We start from the raw sequence: 18,661 nt of genomic DNA on the forward strand, positions 1-18,661 counted from the left end.
CACCTCACCAATATTATTTTCATAAACAACCGTTTCGTTCCCTAAAAAAACATTTTATATAAATAAAAGGTCCATAAATTTAAATTGTAAAAATAAAATTTTTTATTAACATTTAAATGACAGAAACGACAGGACCATAAAAATTTTAATTTTTAATTACTGAAATACGAACAACGATTTGAAGGAAACGGAAGGTTGTTAAAAAATAAAAATAATAATAATAATAATAATTAATGGTACTAAATTTATCATATCACAAAAGTAAATAAAAATGTCAAATATTAACGAACAAAATGTTTATGTTTCGTAATGATGTCTACGCCGCCTAAAATTAGAACAACAAAGATAATTCTGAACTACAAATGTCAAAAGTCGTGACTAGTTAACAAATATTTACATCAGAATATGTCAATGTGAGTTATTAAAACTTCCATTTATCGTTGACAAACGCACGTGCGAGCTAGCACAAATTTTATATAAGATACAACGATGTAATTAAATACACCAAGACATACATCGTAATAGAAAAACCTGATACTTAATAAATCAGTTTGGTAACAATAGCATCTAACAGCTAATTTTATATTTGCTATATTTATGTTTGTAATTTTATATTTATTAATGAGATTGGGCATAACAGAAAGTTATGTCTGACTACACAGAGCTGTAACATCCAAACATGTTAAGTAAAGAAAATATTAGGTATAGTTAGCTAAAATGAAAAACGCAAACGAAAAAGAATAACTGGGTCTTAAGTGGTACAATTTTTTTTTTAATAGTTAAAGAATCATAATATACATCAAATTAAATCATTCTTTTCTCTGTCTATTAAAAATCATTATGACAAGAAACATATTAATAAACATATTTTAATAATTTTGGAATTGCTTTATCAAAGTTACGTATGGTGCATACACCAGTCTAGGTCATGCAAATAGTTTTTTTTAATATTATTATATATTTTTATTATATTATATTTTTTGTTCGTAAATATTTTACATTTTTATTTACTTTTGTTAATATGATAAATTTAATACCATTAATTAATATTATTAATAAAATAACGTAGAATAAAACAGGCTCTAACTTTATAAATACTCCAATAATATGTTAACAAAATATAAAGCTCAATAAAGTTTTATTCAACTTAACTGATAAATAACTTAATTTATTTAACTTAAAAGTGCTTTTATTGTATGTATTTCCCTAAAAATACAGTAATCATATGAAATTATGTGATACGACCAATTGCAGGAATGAAAGCTGTTGGGATTGTAAGATAATGTTGTTTGTAGAATTCTAAGTATTACACAATACAGATTTCTGATTCAAGGCCCGAAGTAAAGTAAAAGCTTTTCTCACCTGAAACTAAAATATTTAAAAAGATCCTCTTTGTATATTCACCCTACAGGTAAGAATAATAGGATTCGAGCCCAGAACCTTTCGGATGAAGTCAGCAACGCTCCACATAGTCACAGAGATCAGCAGAAATACAATTCTGAAGGGTTTTTTTTTAACTTTTGAATTTACTGAACTTTCCTATCTTACTTATTCATAATATGTAAACATAAGAAAAAATTGTTTTCATTATTTTTTTAGAAAAATTATGAGCAATATGCGTTAAGTATTCGAAATGAATGCGTATAATTAAATAAAATGAAATAAATAATGAATTTTAAATGCATTTTTAGAAAGACTAGAAATATATACATTTTTGCAACACGGAAGTAACACATCCGGAATATTATATCAGCGCAGTGATAAGTTTTGTGTCCGGCCCTTCTACAAAAAATTTGTAAAGATTAATACATTATCTGTGTGTCGCATTGTTCTCATTACTCTATCTATCTACGATTATAGAAAACATTCATAAATTTACTTTATTATGAATTTTCATTTACTTTATACAAGGATGATACTGTGAAAATTACTTTGCGTAACGAAAAATATTTTTAAAACTTTTACACTAGAAACCTAAGCAACTACAGACAGCACACTTAAAAAATGTTGTTAGGTATAAGCCTCCAAAGGGCTTATATCCTTTTAAACTACACATACTTCTACGATATCAGATACAAGCTACTTGAAAAAAAAACAAAATTCTGGTACCTATTCATTCATTAACACCTGTAAAGTTAAAAAGATAACTTTCTTATAAAGAGTATTGTGATAAGTTCCGTAAATAAAAATGCAAGTTCATAAGTACAAATATATATATATATATATATATATATATATATATATATAAATACAATAAGTGTTTACAGAAATACAGGTGTAAATAAAATTTATGGATTTCTATAATTAAACTCTAATATTTTTTACATCAATTACAATTCATTTTTTTTTTTTTCAAATAATGAGATTCTTAATTGATCAGTAAGTCTCAATAAATAAAATAGTATACTGTTCTGGATGTAATAAATTTGTGAAAGATTTATAAACAGTTCTAATAAATATGACTATGACGGGCACATTAATTTCTTTATATATTCAGTTTTCATCAAATCCTTCGTGTCTCAAATAACTTGCAAACTCATCTCTGACACAAAGTGTTTTGTAATTGAGTAATCCAGTTATATTTAATCGAACCTCCTACTCTACTCTGTGCCGCAAGGTTTTTAAAATAAATTCTAGGTATTCTCTTCGGTGACGACTTTAATACAAATAACTCTTATTTGTTAAATACTAATTTGATTATATAATACTTTTTTTAATTTTAAAACGTAATATTTCATAAAATTTGAATTACAATTTTTCATTTAATACTGCATGCTTCTATTTGCACAATTTATCCAGGAGTACTTCGTGGCCAATAGAACGTTGACATAATACATTTAAATTGAATAACTTCTGTTTATTCCAAGAAATTGAGAGACAAAATTTCACCATAATAGTTGTGACAGATTTAATTTTATTGTCGAATGACTTCATTAAAAGTTTTCTTTGACCAGCAACTAAAGACCACGTTATCCATATAAAGCATAAAGGACAATCCCGGTTCATGGTCAATACCCGCTAGATTACAGTTGTAATCCAAAGAAAATCATCATCAATTAATGAAACAGATGGAATCACTTAGCAAAATTCTTTTAGTAAAAGATATTTCCTCAGTAAATTCTCTGCCACATAAATCTCTATTTTTCGTTTTAATAATATTAGCTAAGCTAATATTTATTAATAAATAATACAAATACTACACCCTATGCGGCAATTACATTTTTTAAATCTTTTTTTAAAGCCGCAGTTATAAACAAGATTTTTAAATTGACTGAAAATAGCCAACCTCTGTGACGATTGTTAATATCTGACTTTTATTCCGAAGGTTTTAGGTTCGAGTCCCAGTTACATTTGACATTTTGATGCGCTATAAATTTCAATTATTCTACATAATTGTAATAAGGCGATTAGAATGTATTTGCTAAAATGAATATAATAAAATAAAAAAGTAAAATAACAATTGAAAAAAAAAAAATTAACTACATAGATAAATGAAATTTCTTCACTACAATTAATTAAATTCTACAAATCAAAACGTTCAGTCGGTTATAACAATAGAGAAATAACAAGGCATTGATTTTACAATGATTTAACTGTCATTTCAATTTAAGTGGAATAATGTTATTGACATGAATACTTGGGTCACTGATTCAAAATCGACTGAACACTGAATTCTTGCTAATCTAAACATAAAAGAATAACTGACGTTAAAATCGTTTAAGTAGCTGTATAATTATAAAATCGATTTTATTTATTTAAAATATCACGGTAAAATCCTGCATTTATTCAGAAGAACTCATTATTAAATCCTAAGAAAAAACACAATACACCTAATAATATATCTGAACATTGTAAATAGATGCGATATCGTAAATTTTATGATTTACAAAAATTAAGCAATTACAAAAAAAATTATAACTGCATTATTGCAAGTATAAATTCAATCAACGTTCCGTTCTGTCCAGATAGTATAATGGCTTCTCATTCCACTAATAGAGTTAATTCCGTGGAAAGGTACATTCTTGATCAGGCTTACTCACGTAAGAGAAATTTATTTAATGATTAACATTCCAAATGCATTAATATTTTAGCAAAAAGATAAATAAACAAAAAATTATACAAATAAACAAACAACATTTTTTAAATTCTTTTTAAATTTAGGAATCAACAGAATTTATAAATTCATAGTAAACTGCACATTTAACACGACTACATTTTCTGTATACCTTACATAGGATAATCTTGTTTATTAATCGACTTCACATATTAGAATCGTACATTTGTTTTTTAAGTTTGTTCAAGCCTTACTCACAATCAAATGTACAGAATTTTATTTACTATCTACAAAATAAAAACACGTTTTGCTGAGGTAGTTCCGTAGAGGTTTCTTCCAGATAATAAGAGAAATATTTTTTATGAAAAATTACGCGTCACAGAAAATTTTGAGATATTTTTTATCTGTTGGTATTGCTGACTACTTACTCGTAGTGTAAACTGTTATAACACAAAAATCTAAAAGAATTCAGAAAAAAAAAAACGTAAATTAATATTAATAATAATAGTAATAATTACTAAGCCTTTTTTCATCGTACTTCTTATTTTTTCAAGACCTTCAAGGTCTTAAAGCTTTGTTTTTAATACGGTGTCTTTTTTTTTGGTTACTCATATTTTAAACAGAAGAAAATAAGAAAAAATAAACTTAAAAAAGAAACCAGAAAATACTAAAAGTAAACAGGAATGAAATTCTTCCTTAAACTTTAACATTTTGGAGTCGGCAAGAAACTAAGAAGAGTGAGTAGTGATTCGTATGTCGACCTTAAAAAGTCAACATTTAAATAAATTGTTTTTTTAAGTTGTTTACTTTTGACATCTGTCTATTATTTAAGTTTATTTTATATCATACAAATAATAAAAAAATACAATTACATCTAATACAAATACAGAATTTTAGACCATTTTAATATACTATACACGATAAAAATAAATCGTTACTTTTCTCATCTATCAATTTTTTAATATATTAACAACAAATAAGCAAAAAAATGACAAAAGAAATCCATAAAATAAAGCGATGAGAGGAATACTTAACAAAAAATTCAAGTTAAGGGAAACACAATGTCTATAAAATTAATAGATATAAATAAATAAATAAAGTAGGTTCCTATTAGGTATCTAACATATCTGTATATATGTTACATAAATACGCAATACCGCTCACTTAGCTTATTCATCACATTCCTTGGTTCAAGAAACTAAAATTTTCAATTGATCTCTCTACTTAGGTCAGTTACTCGTTAAAAAGTAATTTCAATAAGTTCGATCCCTCAAGATAAAAAAAAAAATGTTACAATAGATACAAAATATATTAATTTTCCCATTTCCTAAACACCCAGAAATCTTTAAGTATTTTGATTATTTCAATTATTATTATTTTAACTAATTCCGAATGATAAATCCTATTTACTTAAAAAACTAATATTGCTCAAAAAAAGTTGCTCATATCTAACTCTTTTGAATTATTTGATACTCTGAGGTTACTTAGAAAACTAAAAAAGCAAAATTAATAACGACTTATTACGATTTAAAAGAAAATTCGACAGAAAATATCTGTCGAAATTTTTACATCTGAAATTTCTTACATTCAACTATCACAGATCAATGAATTCATTCACCAATCACAATATTTCCCGAATTCTCTGAAACGGAAGTAGTGCGGGATCAGGGTACTTCGGTCCTAGTCACCCTTTAAAAAGTTATAACTTTAAAAAGCAAACGCATTTTATACCGTAAAGTCGGAAATTAGTAAGTAATCGTGCCGGGCTTCGTGACGCGAGTGTTAGCGTCCGGATTTTCATCAGGAGGTCTCGGGTTGGAATCCCGGTCAAGCATGGCATTTTCACACCCTACAAAAATTGTCATTCATCTCATTTTCTGAAGCAATACCTAACGCTGGTCCCTCAGTATAGTCTACAGATTTATACATTATTTATATATTTATCTTATCTAAGGTCTAAGAAGTAAAGGTTCTACGGGTTAATATACTAATAAATTCTTATTAACTTCTTATTATTAAATGTTAAAATAAACGTAATAATTATTTTTCTATAATATTTATGAATCATGACCTATAAAAAATAATCTTGTTTTCAAGCAACCGCAGGCTTACCGCCCGATTACACCCGCTGATGAGAGATGGAATTTTTGAAGCGTGTATAAAATGTCAAGCTTAACTAGTCCTGCCACAGAGATCGGCAAAATATAATAACATGCACAAACAATAATGATAATTACATGTAAAACAGTTATATTTCATCAATCCAAATAAGTTCCAAAAATCGTTGGAAAAAATTAAAAATTATGAAATGATTTTATAACTGAATAAAATAAAAAAATATTCAAACGATGTTTATCATTTGGAGGCAACAGAATTTGATATTCATTAAACAGTGTGTAACGATAGGTTAATAGAACGTTAAGAATAGAAGAAACGAAAAGAAAATAACGAGAAGCAAGACGGCGGTGGTTCGAACATGTAAAGAAGAAACAGGAAGATTATGTTGGAATGAAGAATAACAGAAATGAAACTAGCAGGTAGAAGACTGAAAGGAAGGTCCCAAAAAAATGTGGACAGCCTGCGTGAGAGAGGATCGTGAGAGGACGTGGAAGATGATATATTGTCATTATAGGGTGTAGAGACAGTCGGCGGAAATTGATCCACACCAGATATCCCACTACATTAATCTTATAAGGGCCATAAAAGTGAGACTAATAAGGATAGAGGAAAAAAAACTAAATAGTTTTAACATTAAAAACTGTTAATAATGAGTAACTTTATGAACGAATTCGTGTCCCGAATGTTTCGAAAATAAATTAAATTTTAAGTTTTAAACGGCTGAATATGTATGTATAATTAACAAATTAATACTTGGTAAGAAATTGAAATTCTACCAACTGAAAATTATAGTATGTAATTTTTTTCAATTAAATTTCTGCGATTTTACTCGAAAACCATTAATTTAACCAAAATTTTTTATCAAATTTTTATTCAAAATAAAATTTCTTAAATATCTAAAGCTAAATGGAAAATTAAAAATGTATTATTATAATATAAAGGATTTATTCATTAACCGATATCTACCTAATCATCACAATTAATCAACGTTTTTTAGGATGTGTGCTTAAACGAATGAAATGAATTTGTAAAAAAAAGTGTTTCGAATAAATAATAATTATATTTCAAAAACATACACTTCAACGTGTAAGAAGATTTCCCTATTCTAAAATCTATGTACTAAAACGCTGAATCACCTAACATCAATTTTTTCACGAAATGAAAAAACATAATTTTTTCCGAAGAAAGAACCAAAATATCCCTGATTTATATTCATTCATCTTTTACGCGAAGAATTCGGAAATAAATGATAAAATTAAAGGAAAAAAAATAAAACTATGAAACTACAAGCATACAGGATAAAATTACTGGATGAAGAAAAAAAACTCCGCGGTTTTAAATTTACTTTATTACATTTACAATTTGAAATGTATGTTTTATTACATGAAAATAAAAAGTCTGACGGTTTTGTTTTTTACATCTTATAATTCAATATGAGCACAATTTCTGCAGACGTCAAACGGATCCACCTTATTTTACACCGGCAACCTGCAGGAATCACTTCCAGCTACTGTTATTCTTTGGGGCAGATGGTTGAGTGATTGATTTTTTCTTCGTATACGATGTCTTTCACGTAACCTAATTCGTCGGCATCAAATCGAGATTTCACCGTGACCAAGCAAGCGATGGGAGCTTCTTTGCTTACCCAATTTTTTAAGAACTTGTCGCTGATATCTAACACGTCCGAGTACACTACGCCCGTAATAGTCTGCTCGTAAAAAAAAAATGCTCCAAAAATTTGAATATATGCATGTTACTACATAGACATTCATTTTCGGACGGTCGCCGATGAATTCCACCGATTCGTGTTTATTTTCTGAGCCCCATACTCGATAATTATGTTGATTCACGACTCCATGTACAGACAACACTGTTTCATCAGAAAATAAAAAAAGCGCTGCAAGTTATTTTCATCAGTAGAAATTAAGTACATCATGTTCGTTACAAATTTTGAGGTTAATTGGTTACCGTATCAGGCTGGCTAACGGCATTGATAAACAAAGAAATTATAGCTAGTACGATGTCTGAAGGCGAAGAAAATAGAGTTAAAAGAGGATAGTTAAACAGAACTAGTCAGTTCCTTCAGGCCAATTTCATCTCACTCACTCACTCACTTAATTAACACAATCATGATATAAAAATTATTGTGAGATAGCATTTTTTATCGAGACCCGTTCTTGTTTGGCTATTATATATTTGACTATCAACTAGCTTATTCATTTAACAACAAATACAGAAAGATAGGTCGAATGGTGCTAAGTTTACATTCACTAAACCCTGTCTCTGATACCAATATGCAATATGAAACAATAATTCCACAAATCCATATAAAAAAAAAATATACGTATTGTAATATTAATATAAATTAATAGAGATTTTGTAAGTAGGTACCGAAGAAATTTGCATTTATTGCATATACTGTCATAATATTGATCAATGGATTTTCAAGGAAAACGACCTTCCCAAATTAGTCATGTAATTTTAATAAAATTGTTCTGTATTTAGAGTCTTACATTCTAAGAAAATCAAATACGATTAAGACAGACTAAGAAAACAACTACAATACAAGGCTATCACTTTACACAGGACATAAAATTTAATCAGCAGCTGACTAATATTTTATTTGCGTTTCAAATCAATGAATAACTTTATCACTTAGAAGTTGAATCATTAATATATAAGAAAAATAATTTTTTACACGAATATACTTCATTCATATCAAGTGATAAATAAAAATTAAACATAAATAATCTCAAAAAACAGACTGACTTCAACAGAGCTAATTTATATCCTTAAGAAATAAATTATACGAACGGTAACATCACCGAATTAGTAGGATGTAGATTTACATAACCTATTTAAATAAATGCGGTCTACATATTCATCTTAATGTAGAAGCGTAGAAAAAACGGGTATAAAAATTTTAATTTTATTTGTACGCATTTTTTTCAGTTTTCTCCTTGTATAGGTGAGAATTTTATAGACAGATGTATTTCCTGACAACACACAAGAGAGAAATGAAAGGAAAGTTGTAGAATGTGTATGCTATTCCTTCATCAGGAATCGAACTCGGAATCTTTTAAATAAAAGGTACGGACGCTTACTCTTCGCTACGGACGTTTATGTATTTTAATCTATATGTAAATCAACTGTAATTACCAAGACAAATACGCGGCTAGTTCGTTAATTTGAACCCAAATCATAAACATAATATACGACACAAAAGAAGTGAAAGATAACGAATATTGTATAAGTTAAGAGGTAATTATGATAACTTACAGGTACTTTGTAAATCAATGAGGTAATTATCCCACCTAAAACATAGAAAAAAAACGATTTAATAACTTATGTTACACAAGCTGCACACATTTTTAATTTGCTAATATGCACACATATCAATTTACTAAAAGAGCAGAATTTGCACGATTGAAATCTAAATAACTAATACAAATTTTGCACATGGAAATAGAACGAACATAAATTGCTAGAACTCATCATTTTAGTAATATTATTAAAAAAAGAAAACACACTTAAATTAAAAAAAAAACCAACAAAACAAAAAAACACATAATCAGCAAAGAACACTAACTTTACTTTTAGACTTTGTAACATAAGCTATAAAGAATTTATTCTTTTAAAGACAATAAGAACAAAATATGCTTAATTGTATTTTTTAATTTAGTCTTTTATTCGTTACGCTGAAAATTTGCGCTAGGAAAAGAAATATTCTTTTCTATTAACAAAATAATTAAATAAGATAATGCAGGATGACAAAATGTATAAAAACAATTCCATGATATACTTCGTGTTATACTTCCGTTTTCCCATAATATAATAAACCAAAAAAGTATTATATAGAATTTAATCAAATTTCATCTCCATACAGAAAAAACTTTTTTGAGAATCATTGTTAATGAAACTCATGTTATGTATAAATAGTTTAAAAATATATTTTACTTTTCAGGCGGTTAATTTGTTTAACAAAGGAAAAAAGTATTACTTCCGATTTTTATAATCTTTTTGAGGCTTAAGTTAAAAAATCCTGTTTGACTTCTATTTGCTTTATACGTCTTACAAAAAGTTTAACTAGCTCGAACCATGAAATTGTGCAAGCAGTGGCTACTTGTATAATAGCGAGTTTGAATTCTACTAATTTTTCTTACAAACCCAACAGGAGAGAGTGAGGAGGAGAGAGATCGAGGATTCGTTATACATTGATAGGACTGGACAAAAGACGACTATTACTGCAAATACTGATGGAAATAATTTAAAAGAGAATTTGATAGGAACTTTATTTATAATTTTTCTTTCATTCATAAAAGCACCCTCAGTCATAAAAATAGTTTCACTGTTTCAACTTATCACTCGACATTTTTCTATTACTGATCTTAAAATGAATCTTTATCGGATGGGGATAGTTTCAAACATGTCATCACATTCAAAGGTTAGGGAAAAATAATTTCCATCTCATCTCTTATCTCTTATCTCTTAATAAGTATTAAAAATTAAAAATCACGACTGCAAAAAAAAACAATATTGCTGACAAACATTTCTCTTTAATATAAATTAACGAGCGTGACAATTTTATATACATAGTATTATATTTTTTTTCAATTTTTAAAAATGTATTTAAACATATATATATATATATTCATTTATTTATATACCCTATGACACTCTCGGCAACGTAAGGATTCCAACGCAGGGTCATACATCTAAATTATTTCAGCCGTTGAGCTTCTACGATGGAAAAAAAAAACGTACATACATCTTAACTACATAACTCCTTTTTGGGCAGTCGAGTGAAAACACTATCTCTTTTTTCTGTTTAGCCTCCGGAACCACTGTAAGGTATTACTTTATTACTTGAATGAGGATGATTTATATGAATGTAAATGTAGCATTGTCAGTCTTAGGTCGACCATTCCTGAGATGTGTGGTTAGTGGAAACCCAACCACCAAAGAACACCGGTAAGCACGATCTAGTATAGAGATAAAACACTAGTAAGACAACTTCACATGTACGATACGAGGTTTCCGAATCGATCAGAATGAAGCATTGAGATGCGAGTTATTCTAAAACGACCCATTCATCTGATAGATTTTTCAAATTTTTAAATTAATTTAAACATATATATAGTCTATGAGACTGCGGAAACGTAAGGACTCCAACGCGGGGTCATACATCTAAATCGGTTCAGCCGTTAAGCTGCTACGATGGAAAAAAGCTTAAATACATTACACTCTTTTTTTATTTTTCAACCTATAGATTTGAACGTTTTTCATTTATTTTTTCAAAATGAGGCATTATAAATTAAATGACAGAAGTAAAGAAGATTTAATGTATTTTTTTTTAATTTCAAAATATTGTTTGAAACGTTTTCAACTATACATTACACTATTATAGGAGTACACTACTTAACAAAGATAGACTTTGTGCGAACTTACATAATTTTTTATCGATTTAACCGCTTATCTTTCTATTAGATATGAAAAGCTAATGAGGTAGGAAGGTTAAAATAACTTAAAACTTTTCTCATTTGTAAAGGGATTACATTTTAAGTTTTATATCAACGCCGGGAAAAATTCTACAACGTTACTACATCTTTCATATTATTTGTTCGTAAAAAAAATTAAGCAAATTACATAATTCATGCTAGGTTTTTATTTTCTGAATGAGAAAAAATGGCAACCAATTTTTTTCATGAAATTTGCATAATGTACTTGTTAGCCCTTTTGCTACAAATTTTGGTAATGTTTTAATCTAATAAGAAATAATTTAAGATATTTAAATTCAGATGTTAACTTGAGAGAAACGAATGTTCCGCTGTTCTGTTGATGAAAGATAATTTTTTTGTAATTTTATCAGGAATTATTAATCTTACGAAAATTATTACCATAAAAAATTCAAGTCCCATAAAATTATAAAATATCTGTTATTTAAAATGTTGAATGTGTGTTCTTTATTTACATCTTCAAATTCCATTTTAGAAAAATATTCTATGGGGAATATTAGACAAAAACGTTATTTTAAACAACTTCCATACGATTTTTTTAAAATTTTGAATTAAAACTCTGCTCTCCTTTGTCAAATAATGCGTGTGTGCATAATAATATTTGAAATAGCTTCCAGAAAAAGTATTTTAACGGGAAATTTCCTCCTAGTCATTCAGAAAAAGTGATTTCCGGGAAGAATTTCGGGTAATTAAGTTAGTAATAAATAAATGAACTGAATATCTTCGTTTTTTTAACGAAAAAAAAAAGATTATTTTTATATACATTATTATAATAATTAGAAACAAAAGATAAGGAAAGTGAAGGTGGAAAATTATCGTCGGCAAGTAAAGGTAACAGTCTATGTAGGCCGTGTCCCTCCGAAGGGCACTGTAAGGCTTACGGCGTCGTATCAGGGTAAACAAGTTCGGGTCAAGAGGTAATTGATGATAGTGTGTCTCTAAACTAAGCAGTGAACCTGACATACATAGATGAAGCTTTCTCTTTTGAATTGTGGTATCTCTCTTGTCCCACATCACAAAACAACTTCTGTCAAAGAACGAATAATTAAAATAACAATTTCAACTGACGATCTTTGAGAGTTAATAAAATACTTTTTTTTATTCGCTAAATTTAAATTTTGATCCGCTTCCTACTTATTTAAGTTATAACTGTCTTTAAACTGCTTTATATATAAATGCCACATGATACCCACCTTCACCGCTTTAAAATTTAAATATTGAATTGCTTCTTTCCATAAAAGGATACCAGATCACTTATTCACAGAAGTTTGTTTCTTTATCCCGCCCTCTATTTCCGAATGTCTGTTTTAAAATTAACTTTATTTCATATTTTAACGTACGCCAACAAAAACTACAGGTTCAAGCGATTTCAACCGTATTTCAGTTTCTAATTAATGGACACATTACATTTTTTACCATTACTTCTTTTATCGGTATTGTTTGATTCCACTTGCTTATCTATCTACTGCGTAGCTACCAGGGTGTCCCATATAAAACGCAACCCAACCTTATATTGGTAGGTACTGAAATAATAAAAAGGCATGTGTAAATGTAAATGTAATTTTTATTATTACCATCCATTACCTTACATTTAGAGTAAATGTTGGAAGTGGCCGCCATCTTCTTGAATACAAGCTTCAATTCTTTTTACAGCGTTTCCTGAAACTTTTTTCAAAGTTTGTGGCTGGATATTTAATACAGCTTGTTCAATATTGACTTTCAATTGTTCAAGTGTTCGTGGTTTGTTGCTGTAGGCTTTTTCTTTGAGGTAACCCCATAAAAAAAAATCCACCGCAGTCAAGTCTGGAGATCTTGGTGGCCACAAGCCTCGACCGACAACACGATTACCAAAGAATTCCTCGACGAAATCAGAAGTTGAACCTGCGTAGTGCGATGTCGCACCGTCATGTTGTAGCCAGCAGTGTCTGTCTTCCTCTTCCAAGAGTGCAATGAACTGAAATAAAATATCCTGATATGGTTCTGCATTAATGATGTACTCGAAAAAAATAGGACCGATTATTTTCTTCCGCGATATCGCGCACCACACATCCAACTTCTGCGGGTGTAATTGTTTTTCGTGGTAAACGTGGGGATTTTCAGCACTCCAAATTCTACTGTTTTGGCTACGTAGCCATCCAAATGAAACCGTGCTTTATCTGTGAAAAACAACGAATCCATAACATTAATTCCCTCACGCAGAAATCGACGGAAAGATTGACAATATTGTAGCCGTTTTTCTTTGTCGGGCTTTACTTGAGCCCGACAATCATCGGGCGTCCAAACAAAGTTTGGACGCCCGATTTGTTTGGACGCCCGATGAACAGTTGATTTAGACAAATTAATTTCAGCAAACAAACGTCTGATCGATTTATTTGGCGAGGCGAGCAATCGGTCTTTGATTTCAGTGACTGTATCTGTATTCAACACTGACGCAGTTCTTTTGTGTTCCTCGTTATTAACAGAACCGGTCTCTCTAAATTTTGCAACTAACCTTAATACTGATGTTTTTTTAGGAGCTGGTTTATCTGGGTACTTATGGCGAAACAAATCTTGCACTGCAACCACTGATTTCGTACTGAAGTACGACTCAACAATGAAAACACGTCATAGCGAAAACACCATCTTGTCTCTAGCAATACACTGAACGTTATGATTGCATTGTTGTTACTATCGGTAGTGTTCTACTGCGTCGCCGCGATGTTCAGATGTTGGACGAGTCCATTTCAATAACGAGTAGGGGAGCATGACTTTTGAAATTTCATGGATGAGTGATTGATGGGTTGCGTTTTATATGGGACACCCTGTATTTTGGCAGTAAAATAAAGAAAATTAAACAGAATTAAATTTCTTCCAGCAATTGGTACTCAAAGGATGGTCTGATGAATAAATAAAAATCGTCAAGATACTATCAGAAATCTCAACTTTTTTATTTCGCTAAAATAAGATATAGATAATTCAGAGAAGTAATATTTTCTGGATGATTTCATACTAGTTCAAATAATACTTTAAAACAGTGAAAATTAATATTATATAGCATTTATATTTAAGCAATTATAAAAATAACTATATAGAATACATATAACCTTAAATAGGAAGTAAATAAAAAACTAAATTATACGAATAAGCAAAAGTAATTAATTTCCTAACATCCTATTGCATTTAACTTTTAACCAAATATTAAAATTTCGATATTTCCACAAGTGTGAAGTTTTCACAAATGTTTTTCAGGATACGAGTAATTCTCAATTCTTCAACCTGACCATAAAAAACATATAAACAAGTTTTATAGAAAATAATAAAGTAAAAAAAAAAAAATACTGAATACAATAAAATACGTCAGTAAAAGATCAATTCAAAATGCTACATAAAATGAATAATCAATGGATTTTTATTAGGTTATGAGAAGTTTCATTTTATGCATAAGTTAACATAACATTGAAAACAAACTTAACTACCTTAAAATACGAAAGATGAAATGAAATTTTCAAACTACATTCTCTTCCTACGGAAAATGTACTACACGGAGTATAAAAAAAACAATTTTCAGTTTTTTGAAATACGTTGTGCCTGACCGGAATAATTGAACTCGAAACCTTTCAGATGAAAAAACAGAAACTTTATCACTCTATCACAAGGGAATTTAGTTATATATCATATGTATACATTTTGTTAAGCCACAAAATTTCATAACGGGTTATTGATAATTTTTAAAAGGGTAAACTGTTCTAGAATAAAAAAATCCCTTTCGGCACGCCGGAAGGCGGAGGTAGATTTCACCGGTGCTAAGTAGGGAATAAAAATTATTTCCAACTTAAAGTTAAGAAAAACTTCAAAAATATACAATACGACAATGGTTGCATGTGAAAAAACGTTTTACATGTTTAACGTACGACATGCCTCATCTTCTTACAACACCAGTAAAATTTTTGTCATCCCTTGCCGTAAGGGTTGGTCATATCAAAAATTGTTTCAGACAAAATTTGTAGGTATTGTCTAGAGGACTAACGACCACGTTAAACCGATTCGATACTGTGCCTATTAAGGGAAGTATGATTCTTTTTTGTCTTCGAAATCCCATTTTTCCACCTCTGGCTAATGGTTGGTGATATCAAAAAACTTTACTTAGATACGTTTTAGACCCTTATGTACAGAATAGTAGGAACTTTAAACGAATTCGATATTTTACTTAATAAGAAAGTTATAGCGATATTTTGTTTTTTCGAAAAAGCCCCCCACTACCATTTACACCCACATGGTCCGATTTTGCCCATTAACGAACTTGACTGAGATTTTGGATCGTTATGTTTTATGTATCAATTTGAAAATGATTGGGGGAAAATTACGGCAGTTATCGTGTCCACAAGAAAGTGAAATATATATACAAAAATGTATACATAAACGTTTGAACTGACGGTGATTTACTGGAAGATGTGAAATGCGAAGATATGTCGAAATTTTCCGGAAGTCGAATCATGGTACCCATTACAATAGGTAGCTTTCTTATGAAATATTTATATTTGAGAACAGCTAATCCAAGAAATAACTTTAAGTGATACGGTATTTTATTTTTTTAAATTAATTATGGTCAGAGTAAGATTCTGCTGTAAATCTTCTAATAAAAGCAGAAGTACAACAACTAATATGACATCAGAAACTAAAAACTCAAGTTAACGTGAGCGAAAGGACTACAATGTAAGACGTGACTGGAGTAGATTAATCATAAATTCTGCAGTTCTGCAAGAATGATACGTTAAAAATTGAAGTTATTATAAGAATAAAAATGACAGGATATTCGATTTTTGGAAGAACAGATTAATTATCCACAAATTTCTGTTCATTGCATTTTAAAGATATATACTGTATACATATAAGTATATAAATATATAAAATACACACACACACACACACATAATATATATATATATATATATATAATATTATGTATTAATGAACTAAATGTTAATTATACAGTTAACAGGTTAACAAAATGACCTTTCGTTTGAAATGATTGACATAACCTAAATCATAATGTAATATTTAAATCAATTAAATAATTATTTTAAACAGTACATCTCATAAAATATATAATCAATAAGTTTACTAATTGTTAAATAACAAATAAATAATTGACAAACATCAACAATATCGGTAATTCAAAAAGAGAAGTGATTTGTGACTCACAAGGTAATCAATAAATCCAACTTAAATAATTACCGTTCAGTTTTACTGTCGGAATTAAAAACACACTAACTCAGTACAACTGTAAAACAAATAATCTGATGAGTTACTAACAAATTTTCTTTATTAAAGAGAAATAACTAGTTTCTTTTTAACTTTTCGAATAAAAGTACGCTATTACTTTCGATCGCACGGTGGGAGTAAGGGGATGAAATTGAATTAGACAAAATAACCTCAATTTAAGGTTAATTTGATTCTGTATTGGTGTATTTTTGTTATGCAGCGTGTCACAGTGGTGAGCGTGTTTAAATTTATGCTTGTGTATAGCATTTACTCGTTATTTTGAATTACTCCATGTTACGGTTATAATAATTTAATTTTCTCATAAACAGAAAATATATTTTAATATTAAATTTAATAAAAAAATCCGTTAATTTATGTTTTGATATTTCTTGCGCAAATAACTATACGAAATAAAGTAACGAAAAGTCGATTTTCTTGCGCAAGGATCTTTTTAGCATTTTCCACTAACCATATTTTCCTAGGAAAGTATTTCATGTCAAGAAATGAAAAATTGGAATTAAAATATAATGTTTTTTCGTATTAAATAAAGACAGGAACCCATGTCTAATAGACTTTCATAATTTTTAATTTGATTTAAAAGTTTTCTACCTTTAGAATATTAAATATTTATTTTATCAAAATGCTGTTAAACATGGATGATATGTCTATCACGGTTGAAGGTTGAACGTTCATACTGTTCGGAATTAGGTTTCTTTCATTTTTAAATACGCTTTACATATATATATTTTGTTATTATCGTTAAAATGTTTGAGCTTTAATGCATTTAATAGGATTTTTAAATTTAAATATCTTCGGCTTCGTTCGGATTCATTCGGATATTTACAGTACACTCGGCTCCTTTCGAATGCACTCGACTCCTGAAAGTTCACACGGCTTCTTTAACCAACTCAGTTTTTAGAATTGAGTTCTCCAGCAACATTATTTAACCAACTCCATCGTCATTCTTGTGGTCATTCATTCTTCAGTCTTCTCTCTTGTTCAGTTTCAGTTAGTCGCAGCTAGAGCCAGTCGTCTACAAATGGCAATCGCATTATTCTTGTACAATCGCATTCCAGTATCAGTCCAGTTCATAATTCAATTAAAATAAACTAATAATATATAAATAATTCATTTAATATTTCAAGTATATTAAATATTAAATTTATACGTTCAAAAGTACATTCAAATATAATAAAGAATTGATAATAGCATCAACTTCGGACTTTAATTATTTAATTATCAGCGCCGAATTTCATCAGTTCGTACAAATACTATCTCTCTTTCTTTAGATAAAATTTCACTTTGTCCTAGTTGTTTAATCGGCGCGGCGTAGAGACCAGTGTTAGTGAGGAGTATAAATTGTTTAAACTTTATTTAAGCTAATCATTCACTTTCGACATGAACTGCCCGAAGCGAAGTTATTAATTTTTGTTTTTCAGTTTTAAATTTTTTTATCAATAGCGTTTCTTAAGAATTTTTAATTTTATTATTATTATTGTTATGGATTGTTATCATTTAATATTAAGATTCGTTTTCTATTTATATTTACTACTTTTTATTAATTCATCCGTATCTACTCATGATGATATTTTAAAAACTGAAATGCAAATTTAATTTTTATTTTTTGAATAAATCCTGAGTTTTTATTTAGTAGTAATATTTAAAAAAGCTGTAAAGCTCTTTTTTGTAATTAAAAAATCTTACAATTTGGGTGTTTTTAAAAATGTATATG

The 18,661-nt window shown here is 28.8% G+C and overlaps 1 protein-coding gene across 8 annotated transcripts in view; it reads right to left on the reverse strand.

Annotated features, from left to right (window-relative positions):
• The window catches only part of LOC142319586 (uncharacterized), a 917,667-nt gene that overhangs the window by 144,476 nt on the left and 754,530 nt on the right, over window positions 1–18,661 (reverse strand). Inside the window, exon 10 of one of the 8 annotated variants that reach the window (XR_012755216.1) lies at window positions 9,452–9,486. The exons of the other annotated variants lie outside the window; for them this stretch is intronic. The gene's annotated coding sequence lies outside the window, so the exon portion shown is untranslated. The remainder of the gene's footprint in view (window positions 1–9,451; window positions 9,487–18,661) is intronic. 8 annotated transcript variants of the gene reach the window in all.

This window comes from Lycorma delicatula, chromosome 2 (genome assembly GCF_047948215.1).
Source record: "Lycorma delicatula isolate Av1 chromosome 2, ASM4794821v1, whole genome shotgun sequence".
NCBI classification, from domain to species: Eukaryota; Metazoa; Arthropoda; class Insecta; order Hemiptera; family Fulgoridae; genus Lycorma; species Lycorma delicatula.